This window comes from Cynocephalus volans, chromosome 15 (genome assembly GCF_027409185.1).
Source record: "Cynocephalus volans isolate mCynVol1 chromosome 15, mCynVol1.pri, whole genome shotgun sequence".
Classification (NCBI taxonomy): domain Eukaryota; kingdom Metazoa; phylum Chordata; class Mammalia; order Dermoptera; family Cynocephalidae; genus Cynocephalus; species Cynocephalus volans.
Window position 1 is genome coordinate 16,060,258 of NC_084474.1, and position 25,899 is coordinate 16,086,156.

Sequence of the window (25,899 nt, forward strand, 5' to 3'; positions counted from 1 at the left end):
GGTAAAACTAGAGGCTTTCTTAATGTCATTTTTGGTCTATAAGTTGGTTTTGTTTAAACTCTTTACACTGGGAAGATAGGAGTTATAGGAGAGTACTTCACATAGCTCATAGAAAACTAGAATTGAAAGATATACGAATCTTTCCATGAACTTTTTGAAGTACCCTTGTATCTTTGACCGTGTTGAAACTTTTATATGTTAAATCTTTAAATCAAAGTGGGCAAGTTTTTTATTTTATTTATTTATTTATTTATTTATTGGTAGGTAAGAAAAAATATTTAGAGGTTGCATTTTTTTTCCCCATTTAAAGTTAAAAGTTTTATTGAGTCCTAGTGAAAAAAAATAAGTTTTTACCACTGAATGATCTCTTTTGAGTAGAAAATCTTCTAGGGAGACTAGGCGCTGGTTCTGGTGGCTGACAGACCTTTGGGTTCCTGTGCCCGTGCAGAAGTACTGGAGGGCAGTTGGGGTTACCCCAGCTCTTTCTCAGAACATCCTGCAGGGTTGGCATTGCTTTGGTTCCACTTTAGGAGTGGGGACATCAGTGTGAAGAAGTGAGATGGACTCTTCAGGTCGTCTGAGGAGTGAGTCAGGAGCTGGTGTAGAACATGTGCTGAGTGGTCCCTCAGCCACGCTGCCACTGACCTCCCAGCCTGGTTTTCCCATTCCTGGGATCCTGGGTCTCCCCTGCCTGAGCTTGGCGAGGTGGGGTGAGCATGGGAGGACTTTTCCTTCCCAGGCTGAGCTGATGCCTTCCTAGGGGTGGCTCTCAGAGGCCCCAACTTTCCCTTTGCCCTGGGCTGTCTATTCTACCAACCGGTCTTCCCTCCAGGCCTGGGAGGGGCTGTTGAAGAACCCCAGGTGGGTTTTCTTCAAGGAGAAAGGCTGTATTGGAATTAGTGTGCTGCCTCAGGAACTGAGGCTGTCTGGGCTTTACTTACTGACAGAAATTTCCCCAGTACTGAACTAGGTAGCAGACACCTGACGTTACAGAATCTTTATCCTAAGTGGATCGAAGATGGAATGTCATAGCAAGAAATGTCGGGTCCAGCATAAGAATGTGAAGCGGGAGCCCTTGGGATGTGCCCAGAGGCGGTCCTTAGGCCCAGCCAGGGGCTCGTGGTGGGGCGGGTGCTGTCCTGTCCCTGCAGCAGTCCCAGCTGGGCACACCCGGGGCTCGGTCAGTAGTGGTTACCATACCAGAAAGGCCTTTGTGGGAGGAGGGATTAGTGAATTGTGTGTGTGTTTCCCACATTGCTGAATCGAGGCCCATGAGGACAAGTGGGAGGGAGGCAGGTTTCAGAGGTGACCCAGAGCAGAAGGGGCTGCCATGTGGAGTGGACTCTGGCGTCAGTGGGTGGGGGCGGGGTAGTGATAGTGGACTGGACGTCGTCTTTCCGTCCTGCATGGCAAGGCTGAGATTTTTTTAACCTGATACGTATCTACCTCACCCATAACCTGCAGTTTCTGTTGCTATTTCCAGCACCATCTTTTTTACTTCTCATTTTGAGTTTATTTCATCATGTCTTAGAAGCTCTGAGCCTGCTCCCCGGTAGACTTAATGGAGTCTATTCAGGGCACTCTCAGGGGCACAGTGCTGAGAAATAAGGTCACTTCTCTCTTTAACACCAAAATCAAGTGATAAATGCTTGTAAGCGCAGTATGAGAGGTGTGCAGTAGCTGGCCTTTCTGCTGGGGTGTCTGTTATGTGCTGCGAGTGTGACTGGAACACGGGCCTCATGTGCATAGGGATTGCCTGTGCATTTGGATCCTGGAATCCGGTTGTGAAGACACGCTTTTGCCTTCTGTGCTCTCTGGCTTGGAAAAGGCCCAAACAAAACTAGAACTAGCAGGATTAAGTTGGCATAAAAGATACCAGCCCTTCCTTGAAAGGCCCTTCAAGATTCCCTATGCCAGTGGCCCAGACTGTCGACCCAGTAGGAACACTTGGGATTCTGTGGCTTCCTGGGCCTCCCTCTGCCCAGTGGGAATTAGTCGAACTGCAGAGGGCCCTTCCTGACTGATGCTCATGTAGCTTTAGGAACCCTTGATCTGGGTCAGTGCTTTGCAGACTGTAGCACATCAGAGTCCCCTGGAGGGCTGTTCAAACACAAATTGCCAGTTCACTCCATAGTTTCTGATTTGCTAGGTCTGGGAAGGGCCTGGGAGTTTGCATTTTTCACAAGTTCCCTGGTGATGCTGAGCTGGTTTGGGTAAGGACCTCCTTTGAGAGGTGCGTAGTGCTAGGTCTGAGTCCCAGGCGTGGTAAACTCTGCAGGATCCTGGCAGGAGGGAAGGTTACAAAGGTGGATGTCTCCTAGGGAAAACACTGCAGAGAGCAAAAAGTGTTATAAAAGTTCTTTCAGAGCAGATGACCTTTAACCTTCTCAACAAGAATCTTTAATACAGTCCCTAATTTTTAATGTAAAGTCCCTTCTGCTTAATAAGCCATAAGTGTGTATGTTTTTGCCTACCCATTTTGCATTTGTCATTATTCCATATAGTTTTTCATATTTACAAATATCAGTTCAGCTATGATTTGCTTTGAGGGATATCATTTCTTGAACATGTTACATACTTGGAAGCAAACCTATGGTCTTCATTTTATTATTTTTAAAAGAAAACATGTTTTTGTAGTGTATTCTGCTTTAATAAAATATTTTTAAATGTGTGGTTATAAGACATTTTTAATAACGTCAAGACTTTAGGCCTTGGTGAATTAAAACATGATTTTGAAAAGTTACAAGGATTTCAAGTGAAATCTAGTAAAATGTGTTTTCTGTAATAAAAATAAGTCCTACCTGGATACAAATTTAACTTCTTGAATATTGAACTATTTCTTATTATATCTTCAACTCATTCTGTTTTTATGGTTTAATTATATAGTTGACCCATTTAGTCTGAATACCTCACAAAACAAAACTAACTAGGGTATCTTTTAATCAACTTTAGCCTCTGAGAAATCTGATGTCTCCATGGTGAGTATGGCCACAGGGAACTGGTGTTCTCTATGCAGCTTTGATGATTTCTTTTTTTAATCTACGAAATAGATACTTTTAGATAAATGATTATGTAGAGAAAGCTAGGAGTTGAAGTAAAATCTGCATAACAAATGACCCCAAAACTCAGTGGCTCAAATGATACGGATTTCCTGTCTTCACATTTCTGTGGGGATTGGAGGGTCTTAGCTAGGAGAGGTTATGGCTGGGGGCTCTCAGGAGCCCACAGTCAAGGTACTGCTGTGGCCACCATCAACTGGAGGCTGGGCAGGGCCTAGAGGCTCCGCTTCCAATGTGGCTCAGCAGCAGGCTGGAGAGTCAAGGCTGCCTGATGGATCAGGAGCTCAGTTCCTTCTCACCTCGGGCCTGTCCTGAGGCTGCTTGAACTGTCTTGGTTATAGGTCAAATTCCTGGCCAGGGAAGAACCTGAACAATGATCGATGATCCTTTGTAATGTCGCAGACTGTGTCTGGCTAGCTACTCACTTCAGCGAATTTTGCCTGAGGTGCTGCCACGTGCCAGGAAGTGCTCCTGGCACAAGCCTGTAGTGTCCTCTGTCCTCCAGGAGCTCATGATCCACCAGAGAAAGGCTAAGCCCATGGCCCAGGAGAAGATAATGTGAGCAGAATGGGCCCAGCCCAAACAGGAGAGGCAATGTGTCCAGGAAGGCTTTCCTGAAAAAGGTCAGATCTGAGCTGAGTCAGATCTACCTACATTTTAAGGAAGGGTAGGTGTTAGCTAGGTGAAGGGATGGGCTGGGAGTGGAGAGTTGGGGGAGGAATTCCAAAGGGAAATTCTAGGTAGATACGTTTTCATTTTAGAAATGAGAGACTGGTTGAGGGAAATTAACTGACTTGCACAGGATCCTGTGGCCATTGAGTTGGCAGGATTCAGCATTTATCTGCATCTGCGGGAAAACTTGAAAGTAGAGGTAAGATGCAAGGTAGTATTTCGTATCACTGGAGACACATATTCAAAATAAAGATTTCAGGGCCCCACTTTGGACTTAACTCTAGAGGAAGGGCCTCAGGTGCTGTTTACTGTTGGTGCAGTTGAGAGCTTAGCTTTGCTTTCATCTTGAACTTGGCATCGAGAGAGTTGAGGAGTTGGGGAAAAGGGGCTGCAGTGTCTTTTCTGTATGGGCTGAGGGACATGAAGGCCAAAGGATGGTTTTTCTTAGAAACCTCCGAGTGACATTACAGCCATATTCTATTTAAAGAGATTTCCGAAGCCCCTCAAAAATAAATTGTGACAAGATACTCACAGGCTTTAGTATCTTGGAAGTCAAGAAACAGTTTGATTTTTGATATTTGATTTGATTTTCTATTTGGTATTTGATTTGTTTGATATTTCATGTGAATGAGTATCTGAAAGGTGCTAATGAGGTATTTCATATTTGTGCTGGAACCAAAAGCTGAGAAATATCCTGAATTCAAGAGCCTAGACCAGTAATAATGTCCTGGGGTTTCCTAAGACTGGAAAAACATGTAAAAAGTAGGAATACTTAGAATTATTCAGAAAGGGTGCTTTGCTGTTCAGGATTGCTGTGTATCTCTTTCTTTCTTTTTTTATTGAAACATAGTTGATAGTACATATCTGTGGAGTACAGATTTGAATATCAATACCTGTGTGCAACATTTGATGCTCAAATCAGGATAATTAGTATATTCAGTTTTGTACAATGTAATCATTTTTCGCGCCCCCTTACCAATTCCTCACTTATCCCCTCTCCACCTCCCCCATTACAGTCTCTGGTAACCTCAGTTCCACCCTCTCCTTTTGAAAGTTCATCATGTTATTCTGATTGTTGTGTCTTTCTTTCTTTCTTTTTATTTTATTTTATTTTATTTTCGCTCCCACTTACGAGTGAGGACATGCAGTATTTCTCTTTCTGTGCCTGGCTTTTTCATTTGTATTTTCTCTGAGTTCATCCATGTTGATGTGAATGGCAGAATTTCATTCTTTTTTATGGCAGGGTAGTATTCCATAGTGTATATACACCACATTTTCCTTATTCAGTTGTCTGTCAATGGACATTTAGGTTAGCTCCAATTCTTGGCTATTATTGTAAGTAGAGCTGCAATAAATATGGAAGTGCAGGTATCCCTTCAACATGATGAGTTCCATTCCTTTGGGTATATACCCAGCAGTGGGATTGCTGGATTGTATGTAAGTTCTGTTAGTAGTTGTTCGAGGAACCTCTGTACTGTTTTTCATAATGGCTGCACTAATTTACAGTCCCACCAACAGTGAAGGAGGCTTCCCCTTTCTCTGCATCTTCGCCAGCATTTGTTATTCTTTGTCTTTTTGGTAATGGCAAGTCAAACTAGTAGGGTGAGATGATATCTCTGTGTGGTCTTGATTTGCATTTCCTGATTAGCAATGTTGAGCATTTTTTTCATGGTCTGTTGTCCACTTGTATATCTTCCTTTGAGAAATGCCTGTTCAGCTCCTTTGCCCATTTTTTAACCAGGTTATTTGATTTTTAATGTTAAGTTGTCTGAGTTCCTTGTATATTCTGGATATTAATCCTTTGTTGGATGCATAGTTTGCAAATATTTTCTCCTATTCTGTAGGATGTCTTTTAACTCAATTATTTATTTTGCTGTGCAGAAGCTTTTTAGTTTGATATAATCCCATTTTTTATTTTTTATTTTGTTGCCCATGCTTTTGGGGTCATTCCTAAAGTCTTTGCCCAGTCCTACTTCCTGAAGTATCTCCCCTGTGTTTTTTTTTTAAGGAGTTTTATAGTTTCGGGTCTTATATTTAAATGTTTAAACCATTTTGAGTTGATTTTGGTATATGGTGAGAGGTATAGGTATAGTTTCATTTTCCTGCATTGGATGTCTAGTTTTCACAGCACCATCTATTGAAGAGGCGGTCTTTTTCCCCAGTGTATGTTCTTGGTGCCTATGTTGAAGACAAGTTGGCTGTAAATATGTGGGTTGATTTCTGGGTTCTCAGTTCTATTCTATTCAGTTGGTCCCTGTGTCTGTTTTTATGGCAGTACCATGCATTAGCTTTGTACTATAATTTGAAGTCAGGTAGTCTTATGCCTCCAGCTTAATTTTTTTTCTCTCAGGATTACTTTGGGTATTCGAGGTCTTTAGTTGTTCCGTATAATAATAGGATTGTTTTGTCTATTTCTATGAAGGATGTCATTGATATTTTGATGGGGATTGCACTGAATTTGTAGATTGCTTTGGGTAGTATGGACATTTTCACAATGTTAGTTCTTCTAATCCCAGAATATGGAATATTTTTCCATCCTTTTACATCCTCTTTTTTTTTCGTTTACCTGTGACTTGTAGTTTTCATTGTAGAGATCTTTCATCTCTTTGGTTAAATTTATTCTTAGGTATTTTACTTTTTTGGTGACTATTGTAAATGGAATAGCTTTCTTTGTTGTTTCTCTGTTAGTTTGTTGTTGGAGTATAAAATGCTGCTGATTTTTGTATGTTGATTTGTATCCTGCAACTTTACAGAAGTCAATTATCAGCTCTAAGAGTTTTTTGGTAGAGTCTGTAGTTTTATCTATATATAGGATCATGTCATGTGCAACAGCGACATTTTGACGTCATCTTTTCCAATCTAGATGCCCTTTATTTCTTTCTCTTGTCTGATTACTCTGGCTAGTATTTCCAATACTATGTTAAATTGGAGTGGCGAGAGTGGGCATCCTTGTCTCATTCCTGTTCTTAAGGGAAAGCTTCTGCTTTCAGCTTTTCCCTACTCAGGATAATAGTCATGGTGGGTTTGTCATATGTGGCTTTTTATATATGTGTGATATAATCATATGGCTTTTGTCTTTCATTTTGTTGATGTGATGCATCACATTTATTGACTTATATATGTTGAAGCATCCTTGCATCCCTGGGATGAATCCCACTTGATCATGGTGTATAGCTGTATTCTGATTGCTAATATTTTATTGAAGATCTTTGCATGTATGTTCATCAAAGATATTATCCTATAGATTTCTTTTTTTGTTGTTGTGTCTTTGCTTGGTTTAGTATCAGTGTGATGGGGCCTCATAGACTGCATTTGGGAGAATAGCCTCTGTTTCAATCTTTTGGAATAGTTTGAAGAAAATTGGTATTAATTCTTCTTTGTAGGTTTGGTAGATTCAGCAGTAAAGCCATCTTGTCCTGGGCTTTTCTTTGTTGGGAGACTGCTGATTACTGCTTTAATCTCATTACTTGTTATTAGTCTGTTCAGGTTTTCTGTGTCTTCTTGGTTCAGTCTTTGTAGTTTGTATGTGTCTGGAAATTTATCCATTTCCTCCAGGTTTTCAAATTTGTTGGTGTAAAGTTGTTTATAATAGTCTCTGAAGTTTCTTTATATTTCTGTGGTGTCACTTGTAATGTCTCTTTTTTCATTTCTGATTTTTGTGATCTGAGGCTTCTCTCTTTTTTGTTTTTGTTAGCCTAGGTGATAGTTGTCTATTTTGTTTATCTTCTCAAAAAACCAACTTTTTGTTTCATTTATCTTTTGTATAGTTTTTGGGGTCTCTAATTTAGTTCTGCTCTGATTTTAATTATTTCTTTCTGTCTGGTAATTTTGGGATTGGCGTGTTCTTCTTTTTCTAGTTCTTTGAGGTGTAGCTTTAGGTTGTTTATTTGAAATATTTCTTTTCTTTTGATGTAAGCATTTATTGCAGTAAAGTTCCTTCTTAGTACTTATTTTGCAGTATCTCACACATTTGCTATGCTGTGCCTTTATTTTCATTAGTTTCAAGAAATGTTTTGATTTCCTGTTTAATTTCTTCTAGGACCCATGGTTCATTCAGAAGCATGTTGTTTAATTTCCATGTGTATGTATAGTTTCCAGATTTTCACTTGCTATTGATTTCTAAGTTTAATTCTTTATGGTCTGAAAAGATACTTGAAGTGATTTCAGTTTTTTAAAATCTGTTGAGACTTGACTTGTGACCTAACATGTGGTCTATCTTGGAGTATGTTCACTGTGCTGATGAAAAGAATGTATATTCTGTGGTTGTTGGATGAAATGTTCTGTAGATATGTGCCTAGTCTGTTTGGTCTAAAGTGTGGTTTAAATCCTGTCTTTTCTCTTGATTTGTTGCCTAGGTGATCTCTCCAAAAACTAGGGTGTTCAGGTCCCCAACTATTATTGTATTTGGGTCCCTTTCTTTAGGTCTAATAGTGTTTGCTTTATATATTTGGGTACTCCAGTGTTGGGTGCATATATGTTTATGATTGTTATGTTGTTTTGCTGGATAGATTTCTTTTTCATCATATAATGATGTTCTTTGTCTCATTTTTACAGTTTTTGGTTTAAGGTCTGTTTTATGCTATATAAGAATAGCTACTCCTCATTTTTGATTTCCATTTCTGTGGTACATCTTTTTCTGTACTTTCACTTTTAGTTTGTGTATGTCATTACTGGTGAAGTGAGTCTTTTGTAGACAGCATATAGTTTAGTCTAGCTTTTTAATCTAATCAGCAAGTCTTTGTCTTTCAAGTGGGGAATTTAATCCATTTACATTTAGGGTTGTTATTGAAAGATATTGTCTTTCTCTTTGCATTTTATTGATTTTCATTTGGATGCTTTAAATATCTTCTGTTCCTTTCTTTCCCTTTTATTGCTTATCTTTGGTGTTTGTTGGTTTTTGAAGTTAATAAGATACAGTTTCTTTCTCTTTCTCATTTGCATTTTTGTACTACCAGTGGGTTTTGTTCTTTCTTGTGTATTAATGGTAGTGGTTATTGTTTTTTGGATTCCACATGCAGGATTCCCTTGAGGATTTCTTGCAGGATTGATTGAGTGATGGTGAACTCTCATAGTTTTTGTTTGTCTGGGAACTACACTATTTCTCCTTCATTCCTGAAGGATAGTTTTTTTGGGTATAGTATTCTAGGCTGGTGGGTTTTTCTTTTTGGATTTTGAATGTGTCATCCCATTTTCTTCTGGCCTGCAGAGTTTCTGTTGAGAACTCTGCTGTTAGTGTGTTGGGAACTCCCTTATAGGTGACTTGATGCTTTTCTTTCACTTTCTTCAGGATTCTCACTTTGTCTTTGAATTTTTCCAGTTTGACTATAATATGTCTTAGAGAGGATCTTTTTGGATTGAATTTGTGTGGTTATCTTTGCGCCTCCTGGATCAGAATGTCCATATTATTCCCTATACCTGGGAAGTTTTCTGCTATTATTTTATCAAACAGTTTTTCAATGCCTTTTCCTTTCCCCTCCCCTTCTGGAACAGTTATGATTTGTATTTTTGTGTACTTATGGTTGTCTGCTTGTTCTCAGGGTTTTTACAATTCTTTTTTTTCTTTTTCTTTTTCTTTTCATCCACCTGAGTTATTTTGAAAAGACTGTTCATGATCAGAAATTCTTTCTTCTGCTTGTTTGAGCCTACTTCTTAATCCCTTTGTTGTGGGTTTTTCTGTTTGTTTGTTTGTTTGTTTGTTTGTTTTCATTGAATGACTCCTTTAGCTCCAGGAGTTCTGCTATATTCTTTTTAAAACTATTAATCTCTTTGTAAATTTGCTCTTTCATACTCTGTTTTGTTTTGCTCAGTTCATTGTGTTATCTAACTGAGTCTTCTTATATCTCATTGAGTTTCCTTATGATTGTTACTTGGAATTCCTTTTCCTTCATTTCAAGGGTTTCTTGCTGTATGGGGTCTTATATTTGAGAGTTATTGTATTTCTTTGGTGGACTCATATTTGTTTGGCTTTTCATATTTCTAGTATCTCTATGTTGATGCCTGGTCATCTGACAGGTGGTTGCTTCTTCTATTACTCTGGAGTGGCCTTTGAGGAGAGAGACTTTCTCCTACTGATGTGCTTTATATTTACTATTGAGTAGGATGTTCTAGTATTGCTTCTGGGTAGAACCAGTAGTAGTAGTCTCCATGAGGTTACTTCATTGGTATTCAAGGTTGGAGTTGCATGTGAGTGCCTTCAAGGCCTAGGCACTGGGGCCCTTTGTGATTCCTTGCTGAGGTTATTGACACTGTGTTTGTTTGTCCAAGATGTGGGCCAGATCTTGAGTTCTTGGGAGAAGCACCTGTGTGCTCTGTCATTCTTTGGTGGGGGTGGGTGACCCTGGGTGGGCTTTTTGGCCTCCCAGCTAGCATCTCCTGACACTGATAGGTACACTGGTAATTTTCTTCCCTACTCTGGCTATCCTCGATTTCTGCACTCCCCAGGGGTTACACATGTGTCTTTCCCAGGATCAAGACAGTTGTGTGGGCTGCCCATGTAGCTCCCACCCCCAGGTGCACTACCCTGGGGGCAGTATAATTCTCCATGTGGGTTGGGCCTCTGGGTCATGGGTCTGCACTTGCTCACCTCACTCCCTGGACACCAGTGGTGACCTTTCTTGTGATGGGCAACAGTTCTGGGACCATGCAATGGCTCCAGCCACTGTGGAAACAGTGACAGGAGGCCCATTTCAATCTTCTTCTGCAGAAGGAGTATGCCCTGGGCACCTCTAGTCCCCTGTCTTCTCCAAAGTTCCCCAAATGGTGCTTATTTCATAAAGCACTGTTCTAAGCTGCTTATATGTATTGGATCATTTTGTCCTCAAAAACAAAAATGTTAGCCTTCTATTTCCATTTCCCAGGGCTATAGAATGTGAAGAAAAGAATACGTACACTAGTTAATGGTTATTATGTTGATAAATGCTCAAACAAATGTATTCAAATTTTTAATATTTTTGTCAAGTTTTTTTTTCTACCTGTCCTATCAATTATTGAGCACAGAACACTAATATCTCCAACTATAAATGTGGATTTTTTCTGTTTCTCTTTAATTTTGTAAATTTTTGCTTCATTTACAAAATGAAGGTTTTATAATTAGATGCACACATGTAATGTGCATTTGAAACTCTCATGTCTTTGTACTGAATTGAATCATTTATTATTTTGTAGTGCCCGTTCCTTATTTCTAGGAATACTTCTTATCTTGAAGTGTACTTTATCTGATATTGATGTAGCCACACTACCTTTTCTATGATAAGTGTTTGTGTAGTATATATATATATTTTTCCATTCTTTTATTTTTAACCTACCTCATGTTTATACTTAAAGTGTGTCTCTTATAAATAGTATGGTTAGGTGTAGCTTTTTTTATCCAGTCTTGAAAAACTCTCCCTTTAAATTGAGGCATTTAGTTCCTTTACATTTAATCTAATTTACATTGGTATCATCATACATTGATATGGTTGATTTTTATGTTGATATGATTAATATGGTTGATTTTAACTAATCTCTCATTATTTGTGTTCTATTTATCTGATCTCTTTGTTCTTTCTTGCCTCATGTTGGATTAATCAATAATTTTTAGTATTGTATTTTATCTCCTTGGCTTTTTAGCCAAAGTTTGGTTTTATTTTATACTGATTCTTCTAAGGGTTACTATAGATGATAGATAGGTAGATAGATAGATGATAGATAGATAGATAGATAGATAGATAGATAGATAGATAGATAGATAGGTAGGTAGATAGACAGACAGACAGACAGACAGGTAGATAGACAGACAGACAGACAGACAGACAGACAGACAGACAGACAGACAGACAGATAGGTTCAGAGTCATCATCTTCATTGAGTTACTATTGTACCACTTCACATTCAATGTGAGAATCTTACATGAATATTTCCATTCACTCTCCTCCTATCTTTTGTTCTATTATTATATGTTTTACTTCTACATGTGTTATAAACCTCATAATATATTACTATTTTTCTTGCATTATCACCAATTATCTTTTCTTTATATCAAAAATAAAGAAAAAAATACTTAAAAAAAAACACACATTTAGCACTTATGTGCTCTTCATGCCTTCCTGTAGATCTAAGTTTTTCCATTTGATATTACAAATTGAGCATCCCAAATCCAAAAATCCAAAATTTGAAATGCTCCAAAATTTGAAACTTTTGATTGCTGACTTGACAATCAAAGGAAATGCTCATTGGAGCATTTCAGATTTTGGATTTTTGGGTTTGGGATGCTCAACCAGTAAGTATAATACAAATATTTCAAAATTCAAAAAAATCAGATTTTGATATCCAAAACACTTCCTGTCCCAAACATTTCAGATCATGAATACTTAGCCTGTATTTCCCTACAGCCTGAAGAACTTCCTCTATCATCTTTTGCAGTGTGGAGCTACTAATGACAAACTTTCTTCGCTTTCATTCAGCTGAAAACTTCTGTCTGTCATTTTTCAAGGATAATTTTGTCAGGTATGGCGTTCCACGTTGACAGCTATCTTGTTTTTTTCTTTTCAGCACTTTAAATATGTTGTTTGGCTTCCCTTGTTCCTAATGAGAAGTTGGCCATCATTATTACCTTTGTTCCCCTGTATTTACTATCTTTTTATTCCCTCTTGCTTTTTGAAAATTGTTTATTTATGTTTTGTTTTTAGCAGGTAGATCGTAATATGTCTAGGTGAGTTTTTCTTTATCTGCATGGGGGTTACTGAGCTTCTCGGTTTTGTGGGCTGATTTTTTTCAAATTTGACACATTTCATCTGTAGATATTCAAATATTTTTAATCCTATTTTTCTCTCTCCTCTCCGCTAATTTTCCATATGTTTTGTTGTTTGATATCATTTTACAAGCCACTGATACTTCATTTTTTTCCCTGTTGTTTTTCCTTGTTCCTCTCTTTAGTTTGGAAAAATTAAGTTTACCCATTTTTTTCTTCTACAGTGTCCAGTTGACAAGCCCATTCAATAATTTTTTTATTTTAAATATTGCATCTTTAGTCTTAGATTTTATTTTAGAATTTTTATTTGTCTTAAAATGTCTCATCTCTCCTCCCATTAAATTCTTATTTTCTTATATATTCTTTAACATATTTGTTATAGTTGTTTTAAAGTCATTAACAGCTAATCTATTGAGTCATCTGTGATTCTGTTCTTATTGACATGCTCTTACTCATTGCATTTATTACTTTTTGCTAAGCCCATAGAAAATTTTCTTTTTTTTTTTGGTCTGGGTGAAATTTCTTGTTACTGTGGGATCAAATGCCTTTCATGTGCCCCTTTTCCTAATTGGACATGAAGTCTCATGTGCATTTTTGAAGCAAGTGTCCCCCAAAATATGAAGTGTCCGTGAGTTCTCTTGCCCTCTGGATTCTGATTGGGTTTGACCAGTGCGAAGCTCTGGCTGATGATCATTCCCATTTGAATGTGTTAAGTGACATTTTTCTAATTTTTCCTTTATCCACGTCTGAAATTTGTGATATCTGTGCTATTCTAATGAGCCACTACTAGTTATTGGTACCTGCCAACAAAATAGGCTGTCTGAAGGGGAATAAAAAAATAAAACCAAACTTTGCTCTTTAGGACTTTCCCTGAAACACCCTTTTTAGTTATGCAACTGTCCAATCACATGCAAGTCAAAAAGCATGAAAAGTTAAAGATACATACATCAAATTGATTTGTAACATTACTACTACTAATGGATGAAATGTAATTGATTATTTACTGTTTCAGGTACCATGCCAGTGGTGTCAAGTGCATTGTCATTTAATATTCAGAACAACCCTGGGTAGAACTGAGATTCCAGCTAGGGGTTGTTTGCCTGCAAAATGTACATGTTACCACTGAGCTATAACTGCTACGTTGTTCACCCACTTGTTGATCAACCAGTAGTGTTTTATCCAGTACCTCCTCTCCTGTGGTTATAGATTTGAGAGTGGAGCATGGTGGACATAAAAGAATCCAATGACTGTGTTTGTGAAACGTATAATTTGGTTGGGGAAGTGAGGCTTATATAAAACACCCCCAAAATGCTACAAAAGATCATATAATATATGCTATATTTTATGGGGCAAGTTGTATTTTTTATCATGCAATTTAGTATTATTAAGATAGTAAAATTGCCTTTAATGTAATGGAGGCATCAATTTGAAATTTTCTCATAGTGTAAATCTTTCTTGGCCAGTCATTTATATTGACATTAATTTCCTTGACGACCTAAAGAAAGCTTATAGCCGACATTAAATATTGAAAGTCCAATCTTCAGTGAAACCTTATTCTTACTTATTTTGCAAACACACTCTACAGCTTGTCTCACACATTCCACTTGCTGGGGTGTCTGGGTTTCTGGGCTTCCACTTGGGTTGAGGGTTTCTGGGTGTGTCAGGGAGAAGGGAGCCATAAGCAGCATTCTGGGGTGCTCGTCTCTCTGGATCCTGCTAGTGCAGTCAGGCTTTCATTTTCATACGCACAATGATGTATATTTAGCTTACCCATTCACAAGGGCTTTACTGGTGAGAAGCACCTGGCTCTGTTTCTCTTCTGAACTCTAAATGCCCTTTGACATGAGAAGCAAGGAGTGCTCAGTAGACACACGCTCCACATGAGGTCATTATCCTAGGTGGAGTAAGCCAGTCACGAAAGGACAGATACTGCATGATTCTACTTATGCGAAGTACCTGCATGGAGTAGACAGTGCTGATAGGCAGTGTAATTTTCATTGCCAGAGACTGAGGGGAGGGAAGAGTGGGGAGTTATTGTTTAATAGGTACAGAGTTTCAGTTTTGCAAAATGAAAAGAATTCTGGAGATGGTAGTGGTGACGGTTGCACAACACTGTGAATGTACTTAATGCCACTGAACTGCACATTTAAAAATGGTTAAGATGGTAAATTGTATTTTAGTTGTATTTCACCACACTTTTAAAAAATGCAGTAACATAAAACATGATGTCTCAATAAAACCTATGTTTAAGCCTTAAAAAAATTTTAAGAAGGTGTCTCGTGGGCTATATTGCATTTTACTAACATCATGCATAATTTCTGTATGATGGCAGAAAATAGCAGTGTTCATGTCTGCATTGTTCTACACTGCCTTTTATTGAGATGAATCTTTTTTTTAAAAAAGGGAAAGTCAAAAGTAGAGATTCTTTGGCATGAAATCACTGGCACCTGCTCTGAAAAGCATTGGAAGAGAGCTCCAGTCATACTTCCAACCTAGACAAGGAAGCCCAAGCTCAGGATTGTTAGACAGTGATTAGTCTCCCCAGGAGCAGAACAGCCATGTGGGTCCTTGTGGGGGTGAACATGAGGAGCCCGTGTGTCCTTCAGGTGAGACCTAGAGTCCTTGGTCCAAGTTTGAGTATGTCGTGGAGACTTATTTTTTAAGGAAAAAAAAGAAAAGGGAGACTTGAATTTAATCAAAACTCTCTCTTCTTTGGTGTTTGTAGATGCTTGGAAAGATGGAAAATCGCCAGTTTTCCATAGCAGAAAATAGAAATTTGTTGATGTAATTTCTTGGCATGATTTTCTAGGGTTATTTATATTATATTACATAATTTTAATTTTTATTTATCAAGCAACAAAGTGACTGATTTAATACATAGTTATTTTAAAATAATTATTTAAAGATCATTCTCCAGATAAGACACATGCTTTCTGCCTTAGGTGGTTGTGATTTCCTTACTCCCGTGTTTCTTCTTGAAGGAAGTATTTTCCGTAATGTAATTTAATAGGGGATTTTGCATGTAAAAATTTGAGTAACTACAAAATACATGTTTTCTGCAACAGCTTCTGCTGGACAGAGAAGTGCAGTGACTTTGGAGGAACGGGGCTGACTAAAAAGAAAATATCTCTCAATGTAAGAGGGTGCTTCAGAAAGTTTGTGGAAATATAGAATTAATAAATAATACTAATCTTTCCATGAATTTTTTTTTGAAGTACTCTTGTATTTTAGATTTAGGAAATGTTTGATGTTGTACAAATTCAGAAATTTTTAAGGACAGTGGCTGCTCCATTCTCTCCTTCCAAAGTAGCACAGTAGTTCCACAGAATCTATCAAAGTTCCTCTTGTTTAGGTTCGTATATCTGGATCTCAGTGAGTCCCACCCAGCTGCTCCTGGCATTTTGGCTGGGAACTTTATCGTGAACTCTGTGTTTGCTTTGTAATTTTAATGCTCTTTTCTAAATGAGTTACTATTTCTAGCTACTGACTCACAATCCTTAAAACTCTAGAAAAAGACAAAATTATTAATGAGATCATATCCAGTTAATAATGTGCTAGCTTTAAAAACATGTATTTATATAATAAGTTGGGTATCTGAGTTCATTTTTAGGAGTGTTAAAAATGAACATTTGAGATGTGTATATGCACTCCTTTTTTAAAAAATTCTTCTTTGCAACTAGGTGCATTTATCCTTAATTTGCAACCCAGGTACCTTTATCCTTAAAAAAAAATTGTGACACTGACATTGTAGTAAGAATTTTACAGGTTTTTCTCTGTCATTTTTCAGAAATTTCTATCTGGGACATAACATGTAGGTTTGCTAAATGTTATTGTTTATGGAAAATCAATGAACAAAAGTGATGGGCTACATCTGAGTGAATTTAATGAAACTTTTTGGTGTGCTTTTTCTTTTTTTTGTAAAACCCAGAGAAATATAGGGATCCGTTTCAACTCAATCCAAATAAATTAATTACTGGATCACATCAAAGGCCTCTTTTTAAGGTGTCTCTACAGCATGTGAGGAGCATTACAGTGAGGTGATTTGGGTCTTTTTAGTTTGAATCTCAAGAAGATGCCTCTCATCATGTAATCCTGACTTTCTTGGAAAGAACAGGAAATTTTCCAGATTGTTCAGACATCAGTGGATCCACAACCAACAAATGAGATATAAGAAATCTTTATTAAGTGACTCCTTTGTGCCTGGCATTTTTACAGATACTATTTTGTTAAAACCCCTTCCTCTGAAGTAGGTATTATTTCTATGCTTTGATGAAGAACAAATGCCCGATGTGACTTGTCCAAGGCATGTTCCTGTAACTGTGGCCGGGGCTTAACCCCAGCTCTGCCTCCTTATTCAAGGCTGCTGCTGCACAGTCAGTGAACATTTCGTGCTTACAGGTGCCGATTTCTTTGCTGGATCATTTATAATACCTTGTCACCTAATCCTCACAGTGATCCTTTGAGGTAAGGGCTATAATTACTTTCATTTTACAGGCCAGGAAACTGGGCCTTTGAGAGGTTAAGTTACTTACTCAAGGTCACATAGTGCCATAGGGGCAGGATTGGGACCCAGCTGACTTCAGAATGCCCAGGAGTGTCCGCTAGGTAATCACTTTGGCTCCAATTCTGTGTCCCAATGTAAGGAAGCCTGGATCCTTCTGTCTTCTGTAGCCCCAAGATGACAGTGTTTGCCTGGGCCTACTCTGTACCTGCTGCATACCCCAGTGGCTGCACTGCTTGTGGGTTATTTCAGACAGGACCTAAAACCCACAGATATCTGTACTATCTTGGGTTTCATGCATCCCTGACTTACTCAAAAATATCCGTGAAGTGTTACATCCTAGGCTAAGTCCTAGGGATTAAGATAACCAGGCCGAGCTTTATCGTTTAGTGGGAACATACAGCTATAACTAATCTTTACATGTGGAGTGAATGGTTTCCTGGGGACAAGTCAGGCACCATGAGTTTGAAGAAGATAAAGCGTAGAGAGGTCAAAGGACGCTTCTCCAAGGTGGGATTGCCTGAGCCAGGTATGAATGGGCTGCAGTCTCTAGACACACATCAGGAAACATGAGAGGTATTTGGGACAGTGGAAGGCACGTGCCACACAGTGTGAAGGCAAGGAAGAGCATGGTCCTATGAGAACTTCCACAGTGTTCTGAATAGCTGAGACAGCATCTGGGGGACAGTGGCAGATAAGGCAAGGTCCATCAGGGGCCTTGTCTGCCATCCTGAGAGGTGTTTGGCCTTGATCTTGTGGGTGATAGGGAGCACCGAAAGAGCATAAAGATTGTATGCAGGGGGACAGCAGGGCATGGTCACAACTTGCTGCAGGTCTCCCTACCTTGTGAGGCAGTCCATTCAAATTTGAGATTGTTCAAATGCTAGAATGTCTCATCATGAGCCATATTGCCTCTCTCTACCTTCTGCTATTCAGAATGATGTCTCTTCCTCCATATGACTGTCCACCTGCCACCCTCACTCCCTGCACTTCCCTAGTAGATTTATATATTTTCATCTCCCCATGCCTTAGTTTGTCAAAATCTTGTAGTCCTCAGCACTCTTACCAGCTTGGATTGTGTAGTAGGTACAGAGTCATTCCAGACTCATGCATCATCTTAGGGATTTAGTAGTGGAGGTTTGGCAGCACTATAAGTGATCTGGGCACCTTAAGCTGGGTATAGAAGGAGTTTGTGATGAGTATATCCAGAGCATAAGAGAACGTTACCCTTACCCCTGCATGGGTTGACCAATTCAGAGCAGAGGAGCACTTGTGTGTCTTTGTCCTGAACTCAATAAATACGTCTGGTAGTTCAGTCTATAATTTCACCAGTATTTATACCATAGCTGACAGCTGAGTGATAAACTCAAACTTGTAGTCTTTTTCATGTAAATTAGTTTATACTTTCTACCATGGAATGCATTACTTACCTTTTCTGGATAGTGAACTTTGTGTAAGGGCAAGGACTCTTTCTTATTTAAATCTTGGTCTTTTTCCATTTAGTGTAGTGACCAACTCATGATAGCCCCTCAGGAAATATTTGTTGAATGAGTGCAGTTTGGTTATTACTTTGTTTAACATATATTTGCTATTTATACTATAAAACTGTTCCAACTTTGCACATTTAGAATCATAATTCTACTGTATAACATTTTAGCCATTTTCAAGCTTGAATCGTCTGTTACTTTAATAAACCTGTCTTATATCTTTAATTACATTATAGATAAGCCTGTCCAACCAGTAGACTCCAGGACAAAGCATTGTGGACACTTAAGAGGTGTTACCCACTTAGTATATCAAAGCGTTCTTAGTAATAGTTTCAGAGTTGATTGGTAATCTGGCACATATCTCTTCATGTTTCCATACTTGGTTTTTTCCTAAACACTTCTTGGTAATTCTTCTATTTTTTATATGTTACCCTATGTAGATTATCAGTAGTTTTAGGAAGTTAATTTTTTTATGTTGCAGAGGTTTATTGTAGACTAAGTTTTTTGGAAAACTTATATCACTTTTTGGAAATCTGTTATAAGGCCACATCCTATTAGAAGTTGTAGGACAATGGAATAATTTAATTTTCCTGTAAGTAGTAGTATTAACTCTCAGTTTTCCTTTTTTGGTGGTCTCCAGGTACTTTGCCATCATTGATTACTATAGTTGTTATAAAATATTTGAATACATTAAGTACCATCCACTGAAGGAATTTCAGGTCTTACTGACGAAGTTAGTGAATTTTCAGGTTAAATGATGGTGGCATTCTTTTTTTAAAGTCATTTTTTTTTTTAGGTAAAATGTATATACAATTAAATTTACAGAGTTTTATTGTACAGTTCAAGGAATTTTCACAAATATGCAGTCAGGTACCCTCTACTGCAGTCATGATACAGAACATTTCCATCACACCGACATGTTCCCTCCAGCCTCTTTTCAGTCGCTTTCCCTGCTCTTCAGATTCATTTGTGTTGTTGCATGTACCAGTCATTCTTTCCTTTTTATTACTGAGCAGTGTTCCCACATGTGGTGTGCACTGCAATGTGTTTAGCCATTCACCAGTGAATGGGCATTTGGTTTCTTTCACATTTGGGGCTGTTATGAATAAGGCTGCTGTGAGCGTTCTTGTGCAAGTCTGTGTGTGGACTCTGTGTTTAAATTTCTCTTGGGTATATACCTAGGAGTAGAACTGCTGGGTCATATGGGAAAGGTGAGCTTAACTTTATAAAAAACTGCCAACTTATTTTTCAAAGTGCCTGTAGTATTTTGAGTTTTCCCCCATCGTATGAAAATCCCGCTTACTCCATATCTTGTAAACACTTGCTGTTTTCAAGCCTTTTAAAATTTAGCTGTTCTAGTTGTTGCATAGTGGTATTTCATAAAAGTTTTGTTTCCCATTTCTCTAACTAATTATGATGATCTCTTTGTGTGCTTACTTGGCATTAATTTTCTTTTTTGAAAATGTCTGTTGAAATCTTGTCCTGCTTTCTCCCCTTTTAATATGGCTTTTTGGCACTGAGTTTTAACACCTTTAGTGAATTTATGTAAAAAATATAAGGAAAGTATTTTATTGCTTTCATAGTTTTGAGAAAAGAATCCCTCTCAATGGATATTTTTTATCTCCTGAGCCATTTTTTTCTCTTTTGGGCATGTGTAGAGGGGCTTGTTTTTCTGTCATCTGTGGCCTATTTTGATTTATCTTACTTTACTTTCTTGCATATACTCTTTATTTTAGCTGAATCTGACAAGTCACGTTCCCTGGGAAGACCACAAGAGGATTTACTGACTGCTCCCATAAGCACATGCTCACACATTGTTGCGAGGTTGCTCACACAGAGGAATCCAAGACCAACGTTGGTATTACAGCTCTTTATTAGGTAACAGCTCTTTTTGGTGTTACAGCACTTTATTGCTTGCAAGCAAGGAGAGCATGAGCATCAGGCTAGTGTCCCCTTGAATGAAGGAAAGGGGCAGCCTTATATAGCCAAAACTTCCTGCCCAGGTTCTCATTTAGGTCCTCTTATGCAAATGAGGGATGCAAGTCTGTTAATTCAGATTGATTGGCTATGGGACATAGCTCATTGGTCAGTTCTGGAGCCAAATTTGCATTCGGCCCTTAGGGTGGTGCCAAACCGCTGTTACCTTTCATTAGCACAGGGTGCAGGAAGCAAGCAAGGTTACAGAAGCTAAAGTTCTCGATTAAGACAGCCAAGCATAAAATTTCTAAAACAGTTTCTCCAGCGGAAGGGGGCAGGTTTAACAATCAGAAAATGCTCAGGGTTCCCTGCTTCAACATGCACTCATCCCTTCTACCTTTGTCATCAGTTGCAGTGGGTAGGGCACCAGCCACCTCATGCTTTTTGATCCTCATGCACCCAACACTGTGCAGTATAAATAATGGGGGAGTAGACAAATGACTATTGATGATAGTAAGCTGCCAATCTGGGTAAACTGAATGCTTTAGAATGATTCCAGAGTTTTAGAGAGTATGAGTTCTGTCTGAATTGAGGGATCTAATACTAAATCATTTTTAAGTTTCTTTAAAACTGCTTATGTAAGCTTTAACCATAAAATATCCATATTTTGCTTGATAGCTGTCTGTAAAATCTACTTGACATTGTGTTGTAGGAAACTATATGATTTCAGTTTGAATATGAATAAGAGAAGGAAATTGTATTTTTAGAGTACATGTAGCTAGATTAGACAACCTAAGAGTATCCCAAATTTCGTTTCAGATTTGAATGGGCATTAATGGTTTAATCTAGCTTTATAAGTGGAGCAAAAGGCAGAGTGTGCTCTTGATAGTTTTGAACTGTGGTTTATATTCACATGGAGTTAAATTGACCCACCAAGTGGAGTTCATATTATGTAAAATGATTTTGTTTTACTCTAAAACAGATGAAATTATAAGCTCCTAAGCAGTTATTTATGGAGATTAAAGATTGGTTATGATCTAATAGAATGCTATAGTGGCACATAGGAAGTCTGGGATCTAGGGCTGACTTAGCTGTGTGACTTTGGAATGGTCACTCAACCACTCTGGGCTTTCATTTTCTCATCTGTGAAATGAGTCATCTGGAGCAGAAGACCATAAGATCCCCAAGTCTCAAGCACGGGTGCTAAGTAATTATTTTTATTAGGATGGTTTTGATTTCACATGGCAACTTTGACGATAAATCCAATCTTGAAGTTCTTTATACGTGGTACTTACTCCCCATCCCGATCATAATTGTGTGACTTTTCTTTCTCTGAATCACTATAGTAAGGGTTCAGCTCTTCATTGTTTTCTCTCTTCAAAAAATGTGAGAAGGAAAAGACAAAAATAATGATAAAGATGAAAAGGAATTTTTGATACAATTTTTGGCCAAAACAGAAATAGTGATTGCAAAATTTTAAAATACAAAACCTTTTGCTTTGCTAGCATGAATCACAAACAATTTGCATTGGGCCCAAACATATTTTAGATTAAAATTTCTCTTAGGTAATATTAAAAGTTTATGATTTTATTAATTTGCGTTACTAGAATCCCATATATTTCAGCAGGCAAATAAAATAAAGTTTTAAATTACAGGTTAAAGGAATCAAAAAGAGCCAGGGAACTCGGAGTTTCTATTTTAATCTAATACTGATTTTACTATATGTTCTTGTTGAACATTGTTAGGTTACGGGGCAGGAGAAAAGTAGGTTGTTCTGAACGTTTTAAAGGTGAGAGTGGGAAGTATCAGTCTTAGTTGCTATTTAAGCAGACATTTTCAGGCTTTCTTTTTATTTTTTTGAAGCTATACAAAAACTAGGTCAGGATTTGTAGCCTTACTAATAAACTTTTAGCATGCTGTTCATTACATGTTGCTCCAGAAAGGAGGTAATGATGGTGGGGAAGCTGGCGCAGGCCATAATGAAGTGGTCCTTAGCCATCATGTTGTGGAGTCCCAAGTGCCTCCTTAAATATTTTACTATTGGTCACTTCTATAACCATGCAGAATGTACAGTAAATCTCAGTAAAGATATCCACTGCAGTCAGAACGTTTTCCTTCCCTGCCTGAGCTCCACCTTGCAAGTAAACAGAGATGCAGTCATCTGGACTGATGACATCCGGAGAAAGCAGATGCTAGAGGCGAAGACGGTTACAGTTTCCGCCACAGTGTTTTCTTTTGAGTTGCCAGATGTCCGGATGGATAACAATCACTTTCATGTTTTATCCAAGTGTCTCCAAATACAGTAAAAGCAGTTACATGTCTGACAGCCTGGGGGAGCCCCTTCCCCCGAAGAGCCTCAGTTTCTCTCCTCCTTTGTAAAATGGAGTCACGTTTCTGAGCACAGGCACCAGCCCAGTCCATGTTAATTTTTTTCTTTCCCGAAAATGAAATATTGTATAGTCCATCTTTGGGGTGGCATAGCCACCAAGCTCTGTCCTTTATCTAGAAAAGAGAAGCCCCAGGACATGTAGGAACATGTTGTTCGTGAGTTTAGGTCAGAAGTGCATTTGGAGAACAGGGTGAGCCGCAGTACCTATTTTGTATTTTCTTCCCTTGCAAACATTAACAATGTTTCTGGAGTTCAGTATCTCTTTTTCCTTCCCCAGTTTTGCAGTTGCTTGTGAGGAGGCTCCATCGTTTGCTGCATGAGTCTGTGAGCTGGAAGGAAGGACAAATCCTACCTGGGGTTGCTGAGTCTGGAGTGGTGCAGAGCCCATGGGCTCCAGGCTAAAGGCTGTACACAGGCTGTCTTTGGTTTGGTTTCTGTTAAACACACAAACACAGCCTCCCCCATAGTTGATTTTTGTTTTCTTCTGGAATCAATTTAAAGTGTAATAGAGCAGCTAAATTAGAAAAGGGCTTAGAACCCAACTTTTCCCTAGGTGTGTCAGGAAATGTACTGTCTCTGTTAATTCAGTGAAAATCACTTTCTTTTTAACGATACTTATAAATCACTTCTCTTCTGCAGCACAATTTATATAATCTGTGTCCTTTTCCTTTTAGAAATCCCCAACTGGACATCCAGAGCACCATTCTTGTTCGTCCTGAGTCTGGAATTAGAAGCTACCAAGACTTTGTAAGGCCTGAAAGCGCAATAAAAGGTAATTATATTTTTAAAGTATATTATTAAATTTATGTGTAAATCTGATTGTTAAGTAAATATACCCTTTATATGTTGAGCAGAATTTAGGTCTCCCTTTCCCATTTCCCCCACCTCTTTCATTCTTATTTAACTTCTCTTCCCTCCCTTTTTCCCTCCCTTCTTTCCATGTGTTCCTTCAGCCAGCATTCGTGGCACATACACTGTGTCCCCACCTCTCACGTGCTGGCGGGAATGGGAGGGAGTGGCAGGGACCACCTCTGTGGAGATGGCTGTCCCCCATGCCTGCTGGGTGAGCACAGACCCTGCTGCCCCAGTCTGGCCGAGAGGCTGGTTCCGGCGCTCACTGTCCTGCTGGCCCTGAAACGCACGCACCTCTCCCAGCAGCTCTGAGCGTACCTGGCGGTGTTTATTTTGATGGTGTTTTATAGTCACATTGCATTCATAACGCATTGGTCGCTGGCAGAGGATTTTCTGAGAATTCTGAGCACTCTTTCTGTGGATATTTAGCTTCCCCAATTTGAACTGTTAGAATCAGAATCACTCATGGGGTTAATTAAGTAAAGCAGCAACAGTGTACCGTTCCCCAGCTGGTGAGTATTCTCACTGGACATGGGACCTGCTATTTTTTTTTCCAGTCATTAACATAATAGGTATATTGCCCCCCAAAAATAGTAAATGTTACAGATATATAGCATAGAATGTGACTGTCTACTCTAAATCCACTCCCCAGAGAAAATACCAGTTAGATTTGGGTACACGTACATAAGTTATTTTCTTCTCCATGCACAAACTAATGTTGCTAATCAAGGCGTTTAGTCTGTAGTAACTGCCTTAACCCTATGAATAAAAATATTTGAGGTAAAGGTAGTTTCAAAATTTCTGCTAAATATAGCACCCTATTCTTGCTCTTGTCCTTTGCTAGTTTAGATTGTGATTTCTCTCAGTCGGGGGCCATTGGCGTTCTCATGCACCTGGTTTATTTTGATGGTGTTCTGTAGTCACATTGCATTCATAATGCAATGGTCGCTGCAGTGTGCTCGGAGAACCAGGACTCGGGTGTCAAGGTGAGTGCCCTTATCTTGGGTGCAGGGCAGGAGTGGTGACCATCTCCCCAAAGTGAAAATGGCTTCAGTAGTGCATGCACTCCAACACGGCTCTTGAGACGTCAGTGTCATTCTTCACAGTGCCTCTGCTGTCCTTAAGTTGATTGTAAGTTAGCCGTTTGGTTGAGAGCACAGCTGCTTCCCCTGCCATGAGGCTTTTTACCAGAGCTTCCCGCTTTTCTCCTGGGCTGCAGGGGCCTCGCCCCACTCCCCAGACTCAGCCCTGTACTGACTTTTCATCTGGCCTTCGTCAGCCTCCTCACACACCCTTGGAATTGATGCCCCGCTCCCATTGCCAGCCCAAAACAATTTTACCGTGATTGCAACAGTCCTTATTCTACCCATGTGTCCACATATTAGTCTGTGTCCCTGTGCTGTCCCCTCCTGAGCAGGCCTCTGCCCTAACAAGCTCAGTAACCAAGAGACTATTATGGTCCAGGCACCTAGTGGGCCATAAGCCACAGATGACCACCGAATGGAAATGGAGCATCTATCCAGATCAATACTCTTTATTCTGGAGTGCCTTGCACTCTGGCCAGTCTGAAGCCCTGGCCTTGGGTCACATGCTCCCAGGTCCATTGAGCTGTGCCAGCTTTGAGGCAGGACTTTCTGTGTTCTTATAGTGAGTTACTTCAACGAAACTTTGAGAGGAGGGGGTGTCCCAGACAGACTGATCAGTTGGCTTGTGGGTAGGGGGTCCATCTCTGACCAAACCAGCCCTGTCCCCTTTGCTGTCTGCTGTTGCAGCTTTTCTCTGGGTGGGGACAGAGGGCAGGACTGGAGAGCCCATCTTCTCAGTCCTGGTGGGTGAGAGTATGGCTTTGGTGTTAGGAGGGTCTGGGTCAGCACCTGGACTCTGTCACCTACAACATCTGTGACCTTGGGACGGCTGTATACTTTCTATGTCCCAGTCTCTTCATCTGTCAAACCAGGACAACAGTAGTGCTGTATAACAGGATTGCTGTGAGGATTGAGTGGGTGAGTTGCCACATGGGCTGCCTCATGGGAAATGTTGAATATTTGTTAGTAGCTTTTGTCACTATGATCTCCTGCAGAATGGAGGTAATATATCTACTTCTCAGGGTTGCTCTAAGCATTAAATGAGGTGGTATATATAAAATGCATTGTGTTGGACACATAAGTGGGGGCCCTTGGTGATAATGGTAAAATAATAATAGCGTTATCAGCAAATGCGTTCAGAATGGGACAGATTGTGACCCTGAATGCTAGCAGTAGCAGGGAAGAATGGCTACAAGTTCAGTAATCTCA

At 39.2% G+C, this 25,899-nt stretch overlaps 1 protein-coding gene across 3 annotated transcripts in view; it reads left to right on the forward strand.

Annotated features, from left to right (window-relative positions):
• The window catches only part of FAM110B (family with sequence similarity 110 member B), a 140,308-nt gene that overhangs the window by 14,025 nt on the left and 100,384 nt on the right, over window positions 1-25,899 (forward strand). Inside the window, exons 1-2 of one of the 3 annotated variants that reach the window (XM_063079704.1) lie at window positions 20,215-20,325; window positions 23,428-23,525. The gene's annotated coding sequence lies outside the window, so the exon portion shown is untranslated. Of the gene's footprint in view, window positions 1-20,214; window positions 20,326-23,427; window positions 23,526-25,899 lie in introns of those variants that run through there. The other 2 variants (XM_063079703.1, XM_063079708.1) reach the window with 2 other exon arrangements.